Raw genomic sequence first — 15846 nt, 5'->3', positions numbered from 1 at the left:
GCACATTTATTTAGAACCTCACGTTAAAGAGTGCCTGTACATGAGCACGGAGGCTGCTTCAATGTGCCCTAATGGAAGAAAGGAAAGGAGTGGTTTTATCATTAAGATGATGGCTTTGATTTCAGTGCATCCCTCCCGAAGTGAGAGGATAAAGAAGGTGTAGATGATGTATTTAATTAATATGTGTAATTACAGCGCATCAGAGCAGACTCCATTTATTGAGTCTGCTGGAGCATGGTAATTACTGCGCTCTAGCAGCCTCCCACGCCTTGTGTATCAGCGTGCCTGCGCTTAAAAATGGCAGTGAGGATGCTTGCACTGAAGCTTATTGAACAAGCTTAAGTTCAAACACCTCTGCTGCCATTTTTAAGCGCAGGGACTCTGAGACATGAGACACTGCAGTGCTCTTGCAGCTGCTCTAAGTAAAGCACCACCTCCCTCCCCCCCGGAGCATGTGTAAAAGTGCCCAGAGGTACTAAATTTAATACGCAGCTGCAAAAGTGCATCATGACTGGAGTATGATCATAGGTTGGTATAGCTTGTTCAGGAAGGATAGGTAGTGGGGGGCGGGGAAAGGAGGTGGTGCCCTATATTTAAAGGAGATGTATGAGTGTTATGAGGTACAGTGTGAAGTGGAAGGTATACCTGTTAAAAACTTCTGGATAAAGGTCATGGGGAGAGCAGCAGGGGGAATGTCATGGTGGACATCTGCTTTGGCCACTAAACCAGGAGGAAAAGGTGGATGAGGCCTTATTTAAAAAAGTGAAGGATGTTTCCAAATTGTAGGGCATAGTTCTTATGGATGACTTAATTGGGACAGCTGCTGCAGGACACACATCAGTGCACATGCAGTCTAGCAAATTCTTGGAGTGTGTTGGGGATAACTTTGGATCCAGAAGGTAGACAGGCCAACTGGGGGGTGGGGGGAAGCTCTTGACTGCTGTTACCAACAAGGAAGAATTGGTTGAGAATGTGAAGGTGGAAGGTAACGTGGGTGAAAGTGACCATGAAATAAGAGTTCAAGATCCTAAGGGAAAAAATGAAGGAGAATAAGGGCATGAGACTTCAGAAAAGTAGACTTTAGCAAACTCAGGGAACTGATAGGCAGGATCTCCTGGGAGGCAATTCTGAGGGAGGAGAAAAGGAGTACAGAAGAGCTGACTGTACTTTAAGGAGGCCTGCTTAAGGGCATAGGAGCAAGGTATCCTGATGTGGCAGAAGAATCAGAACTGCAACAGGAGACCATCCTGGCTAGACTGCAGGTTTTTTTGATGAGTTGAAACTCAAAACGGAATCCCACAAAAAGTGAATATTTGGTTATATTACTAGGTAAAAGGCTAGGAGGCCAAGGCATAATTTGAGATGCAACTGGCAAGGGACGTAAAAGGCAATAAAAGGGATTCTACAAGTATGTTAAGAAGAAGATCAAAGAAACCATAGATCCCTTATGGAATGCAGAAGGCAATCTAATTATGTATGATGCGGAGAAGGCCAAAGTATTTAAAGCCTTTTTTTTTTTTTTTTTAACTTCAGCCTTCACAAATAAGAGCAGCTGGCAACAAAAATAGGGAAGGGGACAAACAGCCTAGAGTAGTAGCAGAACACATTGGGGATTACTTAAAAAAGCTAAGTGCTTTTATATCAGCAGGCTGGATCAGATGCACCCTAGAGTATTGAAGGAATTTGGTGAGGTAATTTTGGAGCCACTGGCTATCCTCTCTGAGAACTCATGAAAGTTGGGTGGGGTCCTGGATGACTGGAAAAAGGCAAATATAGTGCCTATCTTGAAGAAAGAGAAGGAGGGGGGATCTAGGGAATTATAGACCAGTCAGTCTGACCTTGATACCTGGGAAGATCATGGAACAGGCCCTCAAGGAATCTCTAGTATAAAGCACCTAGGTAATCAGGAACAGCCAGCATGGATTCAGCAAGAGCAAGTTATGCCTGACTAACCTGATTTCCTTCTATGATAAGGTGACAGGCTCTGAGCGGTGGATGTGATATACCTGGATTTTAGCAAGGCTTTAGACACCATCTCCCATAACATTCTGATTAACAAACTGACAAACAGGCAAAAATACTGTAAGGTGGATACAAAACTGGTTGGATCATCCTGTTCAATGTCTAGTTGGGAGGAGGTATCAAGTGGGTTCTGTAGGGGTTTGTCTTGGGTCCAGTATTGTTTAATATCTTCATTAATTATTTGGATAACAGGATCAAATGGACACACAACCACTTTGTGGATGACTAGTTGTCTGCAGCTGCAGACACTCTGGAGGGTAGGGCTAGGATCCAGAATGACCTGGATAGGCTGGAAAGATAGTGTACAGTCAACCAGATGAGATTCAACAAGGGGAAGTGCAAAGTCTTGCACTTGGGATGGAATAACTGTATGTACAAATACAGACTAGGGAATGACTAAGTAAATGGCACTACTGCAGAGAAGGACCTGTCGGTTACAGTAGACCATAAGCTAAATATGAGCCAACAGTGTATGGTTGCTGTGAAAAAGGCCAACAGTATACTGGGTTTTATTAACTGGGTTGTATTAAGAGGAGTGTCCCTGGCAAATCAAAGGAAGTGAGTCTTCTGCTGTATTCAGCACTGGAGAGGCCTCACATGGAGAACTATGTCCAGTTTTGGGCCCTACACTTCAAGAAGGATATGGACAAATTTCAAAGGGTCCAGTGCAGAGGGACCAAAAGGATTAGGGCCTGGGAAGCATTACTTATGAGAAAAGCCTGAAATAGTTATCATTATTTTGTCTGGAGAGGAGATGACTGAGTGGAGGATTTGATAAGTCTTCAAATTTCTGATAGGGAGGAGAAAGATGGGCCTTGTCTGTGGCCATAGGGGACAGGACTAGGAGCAATGGCTTCAAGCTGCAACAGGGGAAATTTAGGTTGGAGATTAGGAGGGATTTTCTTACTATGAGGGTGGTCCAGCATTGGAATAGGCCTTCTTAGAGAAGTTGTGGAGTCTCCATCCCTGGAAATTTTCAAGTGTGGGTTAGATTGGATACTTGGCTGGAATGGTATAGTCAGGGATGATCCTGCTGTGAGCTGGGACCTGGACTAGATGCCCTTATGAGGTCCCTTCTAGCCCTACTTTACTATGATCCTGTAAGAATTTTTGGTTTGAAAAGTCTCGTTATACAAGTTGAGCCCAGTAAGGAACAGTTGGGTAGGAGTGTCTGTGGCAGGGCTGTCTGACTTCTATGTGGCCAGAGTCTGCATTACCTATGGGCTTTAGCAGTGGGTGCTGCATGCTGCGCAGGCAACACCAGGGAAAGCCATGGTCCCCTCAGGCCATACACCCTTCACTGCTCCCCCCGCCCCCAGTCCATCTCACTATGACTTCCTCCCACAACACTTTCTTTATGGTTTCCCCCTGCTACATTGTAACTTGTCTTCCCCCCGCCCCCCACACTGTACTGGATACCCCAGGTGCCCCACCACTGCACTTTGTGCCTGCAACACCCCTACCACCTTACTCCCTCCCCATTGCACTATATCTCTGGCCTTTACGCTCTGCTCCTGGGGGCAGAGGTAGGAAGCAGCAGCCAGAGGGAGATGGAGCCTGGAGACTGTCTGCTGTTGCAACTGGAGTGATAAGGGGAGCAGCAGCTGGGTGGGAGCCTGGGGGCCACAACTTTAACCCCTCAAAGGCTGTAAGAGACCTGCGGACTGCCAGTTGGACAGCTCTGATCTAGGACTTTTAATAATGAACATTCATGCTTCCCAAATCCTTGGTCTGTTAAAGTCTTTACAGTTCTCTCCTCTCAGCTTTCAAGGTGAGTGCCAACCTTGTAGGATCAATGAACATACCTGGAGGTTGTGGGCAGCAGCTCTGCCTGTGGTAGAAAACTCCGTATCTGTTTCTGGGTCTACTACAGATGCAGCCTTGATGATCTGTTAAAACTACATCAGTATAGAGTGGTACAGGCCTCTGCCTTGTACCAATTATTTTGGCATAAAAGGACTTATCCTGATGGATCCCTTAATAGAAAGGGATATTTTATATGTCAATTTACCACTAAACTGCTCCCTTATTAGAGCTTCTACTGGTATAACCTATAACTATCTCAGTCAGGGATCAGGCCTACTCACACCCCTAATTGATAGAGCTGTTAGCTGAACTCTGTACTGTGGACCTGGCTTAACCTGCAAAGATATCCTGTCCCTGACTGACTGACCTGTATTGTACAACTTTTGAGAACATGCCTTGCTTAAGGTTGGTGATATCGGTAATAGGCAAACTTTTTTTTTCCTTCCCATGGAAAACAAGAACAAAGTGGCTCTAACGGTCCTCAAACTTTAAAAAAAATAAAGTTTGGGGGTTTATTTTAAAAATATTTTGACTTTTTTACTTGCTTCATTTGCAACCAAGTGCAGAAGCTAGAAGCTGAAGTCCCAAAATATAAGCACTCCTAAGCATGTTGGTAAGAACCTGCTATCTTGGATGGGTAGTTCATTGTGGGGGAAGGGCTGAATGCGTATGTGCTTTACTTTTTTTGTTCCTTTCCCAAAGGCTACCTTGATGCACCGTACAAGCCCAGTCCCTCTGCCTGGGGGACCATATTCTCTGCAATGGGAATTAATTTTCATTGTGTAAAGATGTTGGAGGGTGGGTGAATAGACAGTAAAATGATCACTAGTCAGTGGTGTAAACAAACACTGGAAATTCCTGAAAACCTGTCCTTCATGATGCACAGGAATTGAATATCATGCAGTGAACCGCATTGGGGGGCAGGGGCGTATGTGACTGGAAAGGGGGAGGGTGTGTTTGAATGAGGCCTTAAAAGACAAGGTGATGGTTGTGTATGGATTTAAAAGGCAGTTTGACCTGGTGTCCTTGGCAACATTTTATTTTCCCTCTGTGTGCTCTGTGGCTTGTACGAACTGGCTACTGCCCAAACTCCACCCGAGGGCGGCTGTGTTTTAGCAATACTGTGTTTTTACTGTTAGGTAAATGTATTATTTACAAAATATGCATCTAGAAGCCTAAGCTAGGAGTGGGTCCCATGGTGTTTTTATCATGTCTAACACATAGTAAATCAGTTTCTGTTCTGAAGACCTTTCAGTGAAAATGGGCAAGACAGACAAGAGGCCTGGAGAGAGAGCACACTTAGACTGTTGTCATTAGACTAGTACTGATGTTTTAAAAATAATAAATGGACAGATCATTTAAAACCCTAAACTAGGGCATTTTTTGTCCAATCATCATAGAGTTAACCATGAAAGGATCAGGGTAAAACTCCAGTGATATAACTTACTCTGATGTATTATGTATATGTAGCTTATCCTAGGGTAGCCATTTGCTCAAGGCAAACTGATTGTTATTTGCTTCTCTTGCCACTGAGTGGTGCAGCGTAGTAATAGCTGCCAAGCCTGGGATAACTACATGTCTGTCCACTCCCCACATCCCAGTATAATTTACACTGGTAATTTACATCTGTTTATAATTATTATAAATTATGCTGGTGCAAACATGTTTGGGTATGAAGAGAGGAGTATAATGGCAAGGGAAGGAGGCACAGAGAGGCAAAGAGACTTGCCCAACATTGTGCAGCTGTTACTGGCACCATCCAGCATAGATCCCAGGTTACTGATTTCCCAGTGCAGTATTCTTGTCTAGCAGACCACCATTATATAGTATCCTCCAGGCTGAAAGTCACCATAACAATGATGCAAAGGGTCATTTCAATCAAATTGTTATAGATTTTTTTTCCTCACAGAAACGTATAAAATATTCTCAGAAGTGTCGTAGACTGCACTGCAATGACCACCCTTTTATTTCAATCTGTCTGCTCAATGAGCGAGAGAGAGAAATGATTGTGAAAATTATTCTTGATTGGCTAGTCTCCTGGAATGTTGATTGGCCCTGGCTTTTTCAAATTAGTAGCCTGACAGGAAATGGTGACTGAGTGCTGATGAGATTAACACTTCTTAATCTTGGTAGTAAAAAAACCCACAAAACCAAAACCTGGACCAACTCATCCTTCAGTCTGGTCAGTGACTAATAGGAGTCTTTTATTGCCCTTCCAGTTAAAAAACACTTAGCTGTAACCTTTGCTAACTTGCAGCATGAGTTGACCTGTCCTTCGTAATCGCAGCCTTTGGAAATTGGTAATTAAATTTGGCAATCTACCTCAGCAACTCCAATTGAGATGTTTACAAGTGGGTGTACACAGACCTTCATTTTTTTTTCCCAAAATGAAAGAGATTAACGGAAAATGAATGGAGGCCAATTGTTGAATTAACCAAACACCTGTTTGTGCCAATCACATGGTGTCATAAAAACTTGTAAGCAGATCCGGATGGACTGACTGTGCTGAGAATACCCACCGGGCAGCCTCCTTGTGTGCAGCTACTTGTGCTGTCGTTCGTGCTTGGGCTGTGAGGCTTAGGCACAGGCTGCATTCTGCTCAGGTCATTTGCGGCCATGGTACTGAAATAGCTTTGCTTTCAGTAAATGGATCTAAGTGTGGATTAGGGAAAGGCCTGATCCCAAAGCTCAGATCCAGTTCCTCCCTGCCCCCTGATATGCTGAGGGAAGGCAACATCCACATCTGAACTTTGTGTCTCTGGTCCATCTTTGTGCTTTAAACTAAAGGAAAAAACATTGTTTAATTGTGGTTATACCTGGAGGGCCAGATTTCTCACCGGATGTATATCAGTGAAGTGTTTGTGACTTCAGTAGGATTATGCTGATTTGATAGCAGCTGAGCAGCTGCAGTGTTACCATCACCAAGAATTTAAAAAGTTGAGTCAGGTTCTTCCTTTTTTTTTTTTTTTCCTCTTTCTCCTTCTCTCCCTCTCTGTTTTCCCCTGCCAATCCTTAAATTGCTTTAAGGAAATGAAAGCCTCTTAAGCAAACCACCAAACATAAGATTTGTGATTAATATTAATCAAGAGTCAGCAATGCCAGAACGAGGCCATGATGTACATGTATGGATTCAGGTTCAGCAAGACTCTAAAGTAAAATGAGTCCTGAACTGATTCACAACAATGCATTTTGCAATTCTGACTACAGGGATGTTGTTTTTTTTTTCTGTAGTGAAGTTGAGAAGTGATGAAAAAAACTACATTAAGATTTCACTGCACTAATTCAGGCTAATAGTGCCAAAGTTACTGTTTATGCTTTATACTTTCTTGTTGCAGGCACTTCCTGTTCTGAGACAAATCGATCTTCATGTAGGCTTTCTCTTTTGAGATGCAAGGAAATTTGGGGTAAATGTCCACTAATGTCATAAAACCTTCTGTGTTTTTTCAAAGAACATGAGCCAACAGGTGTAGGCTGATTGTTAGATGAGAATTTAGACTTTTTAAAAACTCATTTTGTTCTGAGAAAGCAAACATTTTTTTTAAATAGCATATTTTAAAAGGGGGTGGTTTATAATTTAGGGCAGTGCCTAAAGTTGTCTGCGGGGGTGGTGGGGGGGAGGGAGGCAGACAACTTTAGGCACTGGACTAGATGGCCAGAGTGCATAGACTGTAGAGTTCAGTGAACCTCACAAAAGGTTCGGGCTTGGATATTTTTGGAGTTCTCCTGCCATATCCTTTGCCCCGCTTTTCCACAGGAAATGCAGTGTGTGTGTGTGTGTGTGTGTGTGTGTGTGTGTGTGTCAGTCAGCATCAAGCCCGTCTCCAGTTTGGGAAACACTGTCTTTAAAGAGACCACCTACATTTTAATTAAATAAGAGCTCTAGAGAAAGTACAGACTAGAACTTTTATATTTAAGGGTCAGCTCCCCACAGTATGTATCTAGTTGTCTGAGCTGGTATAAGGAGCACTTCTAACCATAGGGAAGAGAAAAAGCATTAGCTTATGAGAGCTCGGACAGTAACCTCTGTAAAGCTGCCCCCCCCGCCCCATTACACAAAGGGAAGAGTGCCAGTTAGGTGGTGGTGATGGGGAGGTGATGGTGATGCAAAGGGTGGTGGTGGGGATGAATAGCTGGGAGTTCGAAGAGGCATGGAAAGTAATACGGCTGCGGGAGAGCACCAACTGTTTTATCGAGGGGGCAGAGAGGGAAAGGAGGGGAAGGACCAAAGTTCCTTATGATTCCCTTCACATCAGGAGGGGAGAGGACCATACATGCATCATTCATTTTGGAGGTTTCTCCACATTCCTAAAGAAGAATTGGGACTTAACAAATAAACTGGCAAAAATGTACTTTCCTCTGTCCAGCTACCTAAAGGGTCTTTACTGCTTTGTGTTCTTGTCATTTCACATAAGAAGGAGAGGGTTTGGGGTGGGGGGAGGAGGCTGGAAAACCTAGTAGTTTGGAGTAAAGGCCTCCTTTTCTCACCAACGTACTGAACTGGAACATAAATTATAGGGTATCTGTTTCAGGTCTCTTTCATGACAGTGCTCCCTCAAGAACACCAGAGTAAGATAATCCTCTTGAATTCAGAGGCAGTGTGTTATTAGCAGAAGCACATAGGCTGCACTTTACTGGAGACTGGGCACCCTTGCACTACCGAGTTGTTTTTAGCTAGGGGCCACGTAATCGCTCTTGATTCTAATTGCTTATTCATTATCCAGCACCAGGGTACTCAACTACATTTAATTAGCATTAAGATTATGATTTAAAACCCCCAGAAGCAGGGAAGCTTAGTGCTGAGAATGAAAATTCCCTCTCCCTTTAAATTGTACCATTATCCAGTTATATTATCCTAGTGCCCAGGGGCCTTAGCCAAGTATCAGGATCCTGTCATGTTAGGTACAAACATTAAAATGTCATCTCCATGACATAAGTTCAAACGAGATGCACCATTCTGATCTCTCTCACCCTGTTGCAAATCCAGGATGATGGTGCTGAATTATAGTGGAGTTACGCCTGACTTTCACCAGTTCAAATTTAAAAAAAAATCTGCACCATATTTATCGAGCTAGGTTTCCTCTGTCCATCAGGTGTGCCTTTGTTATGGGCTTAATATTTTTTTATTTTTGTACTTATGAGAATTTATCTGCATATATGAAAAATTCTACACTTACACTTTCCTATTATGGCTTTTTAGGTAAATTTCTTGATTTGTTTTTTTTTAAAAGTACCATATTTACTTGAGCATGAGTTTTTTTCCCCTTATCAGCATAGGGGGGGAAAGCTTCCTGTCTTAGATTCACAGAAAAGGAAACCAAAGACAATGTATTTAATATCATTAAACTGCTGCCAAAAGCAGATGTGCTCAGTAATGTAAACCAACTATGAAGCTGATTTAAATGCAGCCAATGCTAAGCATGACTATAAAATGCATGGTCCATATTGGACAAGCATACTGATGGAACAGTTTTTTGGTGGCACTTCACGTGCAAGCCCCAGGCTCAGCAGCCTCAGATGCCCCCTAATCTTGCTTGCTCCTAGCCAGAAGTCTGAGGAGCATCTAGGGGAAAGTAGTCCCTCAATGCCACAAAATTGATAGGAACTTTTTAATGTGATCCTTGAAAAAGAAAAGAAAAGAGGGGGCTAGGGGGCAGTTGCTCCCCCAGAAGGAAATGAGCATCAGGCCTTGAAGTACAGCAATACCAGACTGGCAGCATAAGTCAGTGCAGCCCATCTGAATAAGATGTATGGTAGTACCCATTGCGCTTAGTCCACTTCCACACTGACTCTTTCATGTCACGGTGAATCATAGTTTCATAGTGGGTAGGGTCGGAAGGGACCTAAGCAGATCATCTAGTCCAAACCCCTGCCATGGGCAGGAAAGAACGCTGGGGTCACATGACCCCGGCTAGGTGTCTATCTAGCCTCCTTTTGAAGACCCCCAGGGTAGGAGCAAGCACCACTTCCCTTGGAAGTTGGTTCCAGATCCTAGCCACCCTGACTGTGAAGTAGTGCCACCTGATGTCTAGCCTGAATCTACTCTCCATCAACTTATGGCCATTATTCCTTGTTACTCCCGGTAGTGCTCGGGGGAACAGGGACTCTCCCATTGCCTGCTGGTCCCCCTTGGTTGGTTTATAGATGGCCACCAGATCCCCCCTCAGCCTTCTCTTGTGGAGGCTGAACAGGTTTAGGTCCCGTAGCCTTCCCTCGTAGGGCCTGCTTTACTGCCCCCTGATTATGCGAGTGGCCCTCCTCTGGAACCTCTCGATGCTGTCCGTATCCCTCCTGAAGTGCGGCACCCAGAACTGGATGCAGTACTCCAACTGCGGCCTGACCAATGTCACATAGAGGGGGAGGATCACCTCCTTGGACCTGCTCGTGATGCATCTATGGATGCATGACAAGGTGTGGTTAGCCTTCCTGACCACGTCCCCACATTGTCAGCCCATGTTCATCTTGGAGTCAATAATGACACCAAGGTCCTTTTCCGCCTCTGTGCTGACAACAAGGGAGTTCCCCAGCCTGTAGGTATGCTGCTGGTTCTTCCTCCCCAGGTGCAGTACCTTGCACTTGTCAGTGTTGAAACCCATCCGATTCTCATCCACCCACCCCTGTAACCTGTCCAGATCTAATTGCAGCCTGTCCCTCTTCTCTAGCGTGCCTACTTCTCCCCACATCTTAGTGTCATTCGCGAATTTGAACTAGGTGCTTTTCACCCCCTTGTCCAAGTCACCGATGAAGGTGTTGAACAGTGTGGGCCTGAGGACCGAGCCCTGAGGGATCCCACTGCCCACATTCCTCCAGGTTGAAAATGACCTGTCCACCACCTCTCTCTGTGTGCGGTCTGCCAGCCAATTAGCGACCCATCTGAACATGTAGGCATTGACACCCCAGTCACCTAATTTTTTAATGAGAATGGGGTGAGAGACAGTGTCGAAGGCCTTCCTAAAGTCATAGTTTCATAGTTGGTAGGGTCAGAAGGGACCTAAGCAGATTGTCAAGTATGACTCCCTGCCATGGGCAGAAAGGATGCTGGGATCCAATGACTCCGGCTAGGTGATTGTCTAGACTCCCTTTGAAGACCCCCAGGGTAGGGGCAAGCACCACCTCCCTTGGAAGTTGGTCCCAGCTCCTAGCCGCCCTGGCCATGAAGTAGTGCCTCCTGATGTCCAGCCTGAATCTACTCTCCGTCAGCTTATGGCCGTTATTCCTTGTAACTCCCGGTAGTGCTTGGGGGAGCAGGGACTCTCCCATTTCCTGCTGGTCCCCCTTGGCAAGTTTGTAGGTGGCCCCCAGATCCCCTCTCAGCCTTCTCTTGTGGAGGCTGAACAGGTTCCGGTCCCGTAGCCTCTCCTCATAGGGCCTACCCTGTTGTCCCCGATCATGCGAGTGGCCCTCTTCTGGATCCTCTCGATGCTATCCACATCCCTCCTGAAGTGCAGCGCCCAGAACTGGATGCAATACTCCAACTGCGGCCTGACCAATGTCACATAGAGGGGGAGGATCACCTCCTTGGACCTCCTCATGATGCATTTGTGGATGCATGACAAGGTGCAGTTAGCCTTCCTGACCTCTTCCCCACATTGGTGGCCCATGTTCATCTTGGAATCAATAGTGACTCCTAGATCCTTTTCTGACTCTGTGCTGACTAGAAGGGGGTTCCCTAGCCTGTAGGTATGCTGCTGGTTCTTCCTCTCCAGGTACAATACCTTGCGCTTGTCCGTACTGAATCCCATCCTATTCTCATCTGCCCACATCTGTAACCTGTCCAGATCTAGTTGTAGCCTGTCCTCTTCTAGCATGCTCACTTCTCCCCACATCTTAGTGTCATCTGTGAACTTGAACACGGTGCTTTTCACCCCCTTGTCCAAGTCACTGATGAAGATATTGAACAGTGAGGGCCCGAGGACCGAGCCCTGGGGGACCCCACTGCCAATGTCTCTCCAGCTCAAAAACTACCCATCCACGACCACTATTTGGGTGTGGCCCTCCAGCCAATTAGCTACTCATCTGACTGTGTAGGTGTTGATACCACAGTTGCCTAATTTTTTAATGAAGATGGGGTGAGAGCCAGTGTTGAAGGCCTTCCTAAAGTCCAGAAAGACTATTTCCACCGTGACACCCGTGTCCAAGGCTTTTGTGACCCGGTCATAGAAGGCCACCAGGTTGGTCTGACAGGACCTGCCTCTAATGAACCCATGTTGGTTGCCCCTAAGCATAATCTCCCCTGCTGGTCCCTTGCAGATGTGCTCCTGGATAATTTTCTCAAAGAGCTTTTCCATATTTTCTCAAAGAGCTTTTCCATATGGTTCCATATGGTTCCATATGGTTTTCCATATGTAGAATCTAAGTACAGGGGTTGTCTTATATTCAGGCCCATTTTATATTCAAATAAATAAGGCAATATTAACCAGATAGGGGACAGAATTCCATTTTTGCCTAGAAGAGAACCAAAGTGTAACTAGCTACCAAACCTAAGTTATGTAGGTGAAGCGTATAAGTAATTCTGGTTTCCCTCTCTGGGTGCATAAGTGACCCCAGTAAAGGAACAAGGAGACAGCTGCACATCTTCAGAGGTTCAGAAGTCAGCAAGATCTGACAGTATGTGGCCTTTCTGTAGAGCAGGACTGAGATTTCTTTAGTTGGCTGGCCTGTCCCTTCACCTGAGAAAGATGTAACACCAAAGCTAGAGCAAATGGGTTACAGGCCCTTTTCATGACCTCAGTTATTTCTTTCACATGAAATTGGTGCAGGACAGAAGTTGTCCTTTTCCCTTAACTCAAGGTCATTGGCAGAGGCCTGTCTATTTGTACAGGTTGCTGTTTGCTTTAGAGTCATACCCTGCTCAAGGGTCTTCCAAACAAGCTAGCCCGCTGTCTGTAGCTCTGCCCCTCTCAGGGTCTACTTGGTAGTTCTTTACCTGAACTGAGTCACTTATCGTCTTTTATAATGACCCAGTTGGTCTCAAGTGTTTCAGATTGGGCAGCCAAAAAATAGAAGTTCTCCAGGTTGAGACCCCATAACAATGATGTGCCCAGAGCTACTCCTAGGGGTGTGCAGGGCCCGGGGCATATCAGCCTGTGCGGGGCGTGGCAAGTGGCCAGAGGAGCAGGAAGTGGGTGGCAAGTGGTTGGAGCGGGTGGGGGCAAGCAGCTGGAGTGGGGGAGAGGGGTGGTGGCAAATGGCCAGACCGGGGGGAGGGAGGGGCGGCGAGCACCTGAAGCATGAAGCCGGCAGCGCAGAGTGCTGGCGCCCTCAGCACATGCTGAGGGAACTGTCTGTGGGGCCTCCCAAAGCATGGGGCCTGGGGCAGTTGCCCCAATTTGCCCCCCGCAAAGAATGCCTCTGGATATGCCCCACCCCAGTTTTCCTATCTACAAAATGTGCTGGTTGTTCTATTTTCCAAGGGTATTTAGGAGACTAAATTGATCACAGGTCCTAAAACACTGTTATGACATGTAGTTGGAAGATGCTCTGGAAGTGCAAAGCATCTATCCAAAAGACATTTGGCTACTAACTTTTGGGTACTGTTTTTCCAATATAGACCTTGATTTTAAGATAAATATTAGTGAAATGGCTAGGAAAATTTTCCTCGTGGTAGAGCTAAAAGTGTACTGGGCCATTTTGGGCTGTAGGCATTGGACATTTTTTTTTTCTGGCATTTCTGATTAAACATGTTTTGCCCAAGATATGGCTCAAGACTGAAGGTGAGGATATAGTGAGGGCTGAAAGGGTCAGAAAGAATGTGAGACAGGATGGAACAGGTAAAAGAAAGCTGAATGAGGAAGGAGTTGAAATTCAGCCTCCAGAGTAGAGGGAAGGGTTGCAAATTTTATTTGACAGGACTCAGTTCTGACCTAGTGGCATCTTAGTAGTTAAAGTACATGAGAGGAGATTGTGGATCCCAAAGGAGGTGGCTAATAGTGAATATCCATTATTGGCCAGTGACAGACCTGGCACTTCCCTCATTGCCATGGTATCTTCTAAGAGTTGCATATGCGAAAAGGGTACAGGAGAAGATCTGCTGTGCTTTCAAAGACTACAAATTAATTTGTGTGTCATCCTGAAAAACGTGCAGTTTAAGTGAAATCAGAGTAGGAAGCAGATAACTCGTTGCATGCCTAGTTCTGGCATACAATAAATATATTGTTTTATTTCAACCATCTATTTGGAGAGTGTTTTACCATACACAGGGCATGAACTAGTGCACAGAGAAATCATACCTTGAACAGATTTGAAAATCATCATATGTCTCTGTGGCAGAGACAGGGTCCCAGCCCCTGCCACACTCCCATGGAAATGGCTGTGCCAGACAGGAACTCACACTCCCATGTGTCTGGCTGCATGGTCTGGCTCCTGCAGTTGATAGAGTGCAGCTACTGGCAATCCCAGGAGTGCAAGAACACGTGCTTCAGGGAATTGGCCCTGATTGGGCCATAACAGGAAGCAGGCAGTTTAAAGGAAGGATGCTGAGGAGAACTCGGCGTTCAGCATCCCCAGTGCGCGAAACACCATAAAGTATCACTAGAGGGGAGAAGCCCTGAAGAAGACTCTATATGCTGGACCCTCATGAGCCACTGCGACCAAGAGGAGCCACAAGCCAGGATCTACCCCACTCACCCTGAAAGATAAGTAGACCTGAGCAGGGGGAGGGACAGTGTGGGTTCTCCATAGAAGCCCCAAGCAGGGACCCAGTAGGGAGCAAACCCGTGGGGTATGGTAGACCAGCTGAGAAGTGAGAGAGAGAGAGAGAGAGAAAGGGAGAGAAAGGAAACTGTTCTGCTGGGAGTAGTGTGGACCTTGAAGGAAACTGAGGCAGCTGGAATACAGAAAAAGGTTATTTGTGTTCTGCTGGTGAAGAGAGAACTGAGCAGAGACCAGAAGCTGCAGCAGAAAAAACCCTGGGAAAAGGGAGAATGAATCTGAGTGTTCTCCTATTTCGATTTATAAAAAGAGAAAGAGTGAACTGAGGGTTAAGGAGAAAAAGCCCTCTCTTCAGTTTAGTTCCTCTGGACAGGTGAAGGATCCTTTGAGAAAAGAGTGGGGGAAGAAAAGGAAACCCCCATTTGAAGATTTCATTTAGAGTTGGGAGAGCAGCTGTACCCAGTTCCCAAAGGACAAAAGGGCAATTAACCAAAGGACAAAGGTCAAGGCTAGTAGCTCTGGGATTAGCTTAGCAAGAAATGTGTATGATTTCACTGAAGTGATTCTTGATTTAATGTTTAGTTACATGGTGTCCAAGACAGCATAGGAGGAAATCGTGACACGGCGTGTTACAAAGTGGAGAGAGGCCAGGATATTCTCCACTCACCATCATCAGAGAATAGTGACTATCAACCTGGGAGGAAAGGGCAAGGTGTAGGGAGGTGGAGCCCTGCAGAAGATCAGCAATCGGGGTGGACTTACCTTCATGTCAAGAAAAGCCATCCTCCTGAATGTCAATTTTCCAACAAGACATAGCAGGTAAATGGGAGAGATGGACAGAGGTCAGTAGAGCCCAACCTGGTTACAGGGTGGAAGGACATGGCTCACTCAGTCTCCATGTGCAATGCATGGAGTCTTTCTCATGCAGTAGAGCTTTTTCAAAATTCTCTACGAAGTGTAGCATACCCTGGAAACCACATGGGAGCCAATGAGGGATTCTCAAAATGCATGTGGGAGGTATTGGGGGGTTCAGGTCGTAGGCCAACAGGCTTAGGAGACTGGAAACATACAGGTGAATACATTAGGATACATACACTTATAGAGTAAACATAACAGGCAGATAGGCATTAAGGTACGTACACTTAGAATAAACATAAGAGGCAGTAAACAGTCACCCAGTGGTAGAAGTCCTTCAGCGGCAGATAACAAAATAACAAGTAGGGACACTAGCAATGTTATATTTACACTGAGGGATCCTTGAGCTCTGCCTGAACTTTAGGGGACTCTCAACCCAACCTCCAATTTTTTTTCCAACTCTACCCCCTGAAAACATGGTTACTGTGCAGCTAGCTCTATGCCTGAATCCCTCCT

This window comes from Alligator sinensis, unplaced genomic scaffold (assembly GCF_000455745.1).
Source record: "Alligator sinensis unplaced genomic scaffold, ASM45574v1 scaffold220_1, whole genome shotgun sequence".
Classification (NCBI taxonomy): domain Eukaryota; kingdom Metazoa; phylum Chordata; order Crocodylia; family Alligatoridae; genus Alligator; species Alligator sinensis.
The sequence above is the reverse complement of the archived record's forward strand: the minus strand, read 5'-3'. Positions refer to the sequence as shown.